At 41.0% G+C, this 4,645-nt stretch overlaps 1 pseudogene; it reads right to left on the bottom strand.

The window, feature by feature from the left end:
* Window positions 1-2,070: 2,070 nt before the first annotated feature.
* LOC135108614 (DNA ligase 1-like) overlaps window positions 2,071-4,645 on the bottom strand; it is a 34,244-nt pseudogene continuing 31,669 nt past the window's right edge.

The following is a 4,645-nucleotide window of genomic DNA, read 5'->3' as shown; positions in this document are numbered from 1 at the left end:
TCTCTCTCTCTCTCTCTCTCTCTCTCTCTCATCCCAGAAATAACGAGGGTCCCCATGTCTCGCGTGTGTGTGTAATAATAATAATAATAATAATAATAATAATAATAATAATAATAATAATAATAATAATAATAATAATAAACGGTTTATTATTTAGGCAGTTAACAAACTGAAAATGTACACATACATAGGGGGTGGGGAAATACTTAACATTAATACATTAATCCTAAAGGTGTGTGTGTGTGTGTGTGTGTGTGTGTGTGTGTGTGTGTGTGTGTGTGTGTGTGTGTGTGTGTGTGTGTGTGTCTGTCTGTCTGTCTGTCTGTCTGTCTGTTCAAGCATTAGTCTTCCCCGCCCTCTCTAAGAATATCTTGTGTAATGTCATTTTCTCTCAGTTTCTTTTCTCTCTATTCCTTTCGATATATGTACTATAGATTATGACACCAAGGAATTTCTTCTGCTATTTATTCTATTTGTATCTGTCTCTCTCTCTCTCTCTCTCTCTCTCTCTCTCTCTCTCTCTCTCTCTCTCTCTCTCTCTCTCTCTCTCTCTCTCTCTCTCTCTCTCTCTCTCTCTCTCTCTCTCATTGGTCCATCTTTCTGGGCTTATATTGACCGAGAGTAATCTAAAGTACTTTTCCTTTCATCTCTCTGCCTGCACTTTCAGCAAGTCTCTTTATTTTTTTTCCTTGTCGTATATACTCGTACTCAAAATGACTTTTTGTTCAATCCTTTTTCCTTTGCCTGTGATTTGAATATAATGATGTATTTTTTTTTCTTTTCTTTCTTGTTTTTTTTTTCTTTCTTTAGATCTCCAGAGTTTTCCTCGGCTAAATCTCTCCTGTGTACACCCTAGAATAATTCTTCCCTCTTTAAACGTTTTCTCGGAAGAACAGTCAGTCTTACCTCAGTTGTCTCAGTACTCGTACGTCTCATGCCTTTTACGATTATTACCTAGACGTCAGTTGCTGAAAACAATGAGATAACCTCCTTTTGTGGATGTAACATCTTGTTTTTGTTTTTTATAGTAATCACAGTACACTAGAGAATACGTAAAAGAGAGAGGTGTATCAAAGTTTAAAGCAGATGGTAACCAAATGAACAGCTACGTACAACATACTGCCACAAGCCAAGGCAGATGTCTCGGTATAGTGTTTGGAGTCAAAGTCTTTTCCAGTGACTGTTGCGTACGGTGCATCCTTGATAATAGAAAAGAAGAGGTGGGAAAGAATTGGTTATCAAATTGAGTCGTAAATGAATAGAACAGACTCGTAGTCAAGTTGTTAGTGCTGAGTCATTAGGGAACTTTAAAAGTCTACAAATTTATGGATGACGATGATAGTTGGAAATATATTGATATGTTTCATACGGACGCGTGTAGGCTTTTTTCTTTTTATGTTATTGATGTTCTTATGCTCTACTTATCCGTAAAACGGTGGTGGAGAGATAGTTAATTTGTTCACATAATTGTCCGCATAATCATGTTATTACTTCTCCGCTACTCAAAGGGAAGACCAAGAATATTCCTCGAGTGGAATATTCTCTCTGCCGTGGATAACTTTTCTGATTCCCACTCACCTTCCGTCGCCAGTATGAACTACATTAGAAAATTTAATCGGATGACTGACTGGCCGATAAGAGTTTAAATTGGCAAGAGAGATGTTGATGAAAAAGTTAGTGCTGAGAAAGGCCACCGCGCCACCTCCCCCACCCTCAACTTCAAGCCTTCGTACCCCGCCTTCCCTCTCTCCCTCCACCCCCCACCCCTAAAACTGATCTTGTCCCTCCCTTCTCCACGTCCCCGGAAACGTCAGAAGCAAGGGACAGGCTTCTCACCATTGTCTCCTCCAATAATTAAGGCTGCGGAAAAGTGGCCTCCTCGCTCGCTTCTTTATTTTGGTGAGGCTGAGTTCTAAAAATGTGGACGGAACAATAATCCCTTTTTAGCCAATGTGTTAATGAGTCTGTTTGTAGGTGCACGCCAGGGGAGGTCAGGACTCTGGGGAAATTTATTTGTCTTGTCTGAGTTTTTTATTTATCCTGTCGAGTTCTGTTATCTGTGAAAATCTATTAGAGCGGTGGTGGTGGCGGAGGTATTGACTGTGCTGGTTTATGTGGCAGTGACACCATAAAGACTTTTAGTACAGGGAAGATAATGTGTCGCTGTGTTAGACGAACACATGGGGCTTGTGTGGGTGGAGGGAGTGGCAGACTTCGAAACTTTGTTCCTGGACTGTGTCGAGAGCAAAGTATTAGGAGTCCAGGGATAAGGAATGCCAGGGGGTGGGGGAGTCTGGGTATGGAGCGAGGCCCGTGGACTACAGTCGTTACGGAAGCCACTACGCTGAGCAGCGGAGTGGGAATGAGTAGCCTTAACGAGACGACTCTTGCTTCTAACTCCACCACTGCGAGAAGAAGAGGAGGGAGAAGAAGGAATAGGAGGATAAGTAAGGTGGAGGAAGAGAAGGGGAAGGGTAAGGAGAAGAAAAAAAAAAGAAAGGAAACGAAGAAGAGGAAGAAGGACGAGAAGGAGGAGAAAGAAAAAATGTGGAGAAGGGGAACAGGATAACGACGAGGAGAAGGAAGAGCAAGAAAGAATGTAACGAAAAAAGGAGGAGAGCTCGAGAAAGAAAAAAAAAATGACTTCCAGAATGACTCCCAGAAGGAAAGTTCGAACTGTGTATCCGTGTAATGGAAAGGTGCATTTGAAGGGCGGGCGGCGGCGGGACGTCTGATCAGTGTAGATGAGAGGGAGACGAGTGAAAGAGAGAGAGAGAGAGAGAGAGAGAGAGAGAGAGAGAGAGAGAGAGAGAGAGAGAGAGAGAGAGAGAGAGAGAGAGAGAGAGACGAACATGATGACCTGAAGAAAATCCACCTCGGTTCTAAAGGCTGCCGGGGGAGTGGATGAAGTCCATTCAATATCCCTCGGTGACTGGGTTCATTCACCGCCTGCAGGCTGGTCTTCAGAGGCCATTAAAAGTAGTGTTGACATCGTGATGGTTCAATGTCACCCCTTCCTTCCTTCCCTTCCCTCACCACCCTACCCCATCCCACCCTGCTGGTATCGTAGAAAATTATTTGTCCACACACGACGAAAAAAAATGGTGAAAGTTTGAGAGAGAGAGAGAGAGAGAGAGAGAGAGAGAGAGAGAGAGAGAGAGAGAGAGAGAGAGAGAGAGAGAGAGAGAGAGTGAGTTAAATTAATCTGGAATAATGCTGTATGTTTGCTTAATGTTTCTGTCATTGCTGCTTTCTCTTAGCCATCTCTGCAGTGTATCTGTCATTGCACGACTGGCCAATGGATTAGGGACAATTTTAACACACACACACACATATATATATATATATATATATATATATATATATATATATATATATATATATATATATATATATATATATATATATATATATATATGTGTGTGTGTGTGTGTGTGTGTGTGTGTGTGTGTGTGTGTGTGTGTGTGTGTGTGTGTGTGTGTGTGTGAGAGAGAGAGAGAGAGAGAGAGAGAGAGAGAGAGAGAGAGAGAGAGAGAGAGAGAGAGAGAGAGTACTTCCACTCTCATCATACTCATTTTCTCAATTGTCTCTGTTTCGTCACACATTTAAGTCGTAATGAAATCATTCTCAACCTGGACTTTCTCACTTGTTTGAAATTAGACTCCAGATCTGTTTTGCGTGCACGGTGGCCGCTCATCCTCACGTGCCGAGTGCCGCTACACCTGCCAGGCCCCGGACACAAATATTGCAGGTGAACATGGCAGGTAATTAGCTGTAGCGCCGCGCGGATACCTAGCGTTCCTGGTGAGCTTGTGGGTTCCTCCTTGATAGTATACATTAGTGTTTATCTTCACCACTTATAAGTATAGTACGTGGATATGTACACACGCTTACGTCGGGTGAAATCAGAGAGTACATAAGCGGAAATGTCAGGCGTGTACTATAAAAACTGTCATTCTTAATTATGCAGTGAATTATTAGCATTGGCATATAGCAGTTAATATACCATCCACATATTTACTTAATAATAATTGTTTGTACTGTTCCAACTTCATGTCTTCACGGCTTCGAAATGTGTAGCGTGTATTGTTAAAAAAGAAAAAATATATTCTTTATTTTGCAGTGAATTATTAGGTCGCACGTATGGGAGTCAGCATATCATGGCCATATTTCCTTATTAATAGATGTTGATAATGTTCTAACTTCACGTCTACACCACTTGGAGTTCCAGTTATTTGATTTCCAGTTGTTACCGTGTATGTTTAAACCATTACCAGATATCATGAATTCAGTGGAGGTGTCGAGATACCAACATGTAAACCTGTGCGCGATATGCTAACCTTGGTCTTTGCACTTAATGGTTTCCACTCGTATGTATCATTGTTGTTGAGCTCGCCATGACTCTGCTGTAAACTTTTAAGAACTTGATTGAATACTACGCCATACATTTTGTGATTTTGATATTTCGATTTGTTATTTCGTTTCATGGTACCTCCCTCGCTTTCTACTTAATTGTAAAAAAATTCACTTCTTAGGGGGTAGTTTGTTCTTCATATATATAATTCAGTAGCTGAGAAATTAAAGATAAAATGCATCATGATATCTATACTTAAATCTCACTGTATATACTTATACACATGAATAT

This window comes from Scylla paramamosain, chromosome 17 (assembly GCF_035594125.1).
Source record: "Scylla paramamosain isolate STU-SP2022 chromosome 17, ASM3559412v1, whole genome shotgun sequence".
Classification (NCBI taxonomy): Eukaryota; Metazoa; Arthropoda; class Malacostraca; order Decapoda; family Portunidae; genus Scylla; species Scylla paramamosain.
Note: the sequence above shows the minus strand (reverse complement) of the source record. Positions and strands in the feature narration are given on the sequence as shown.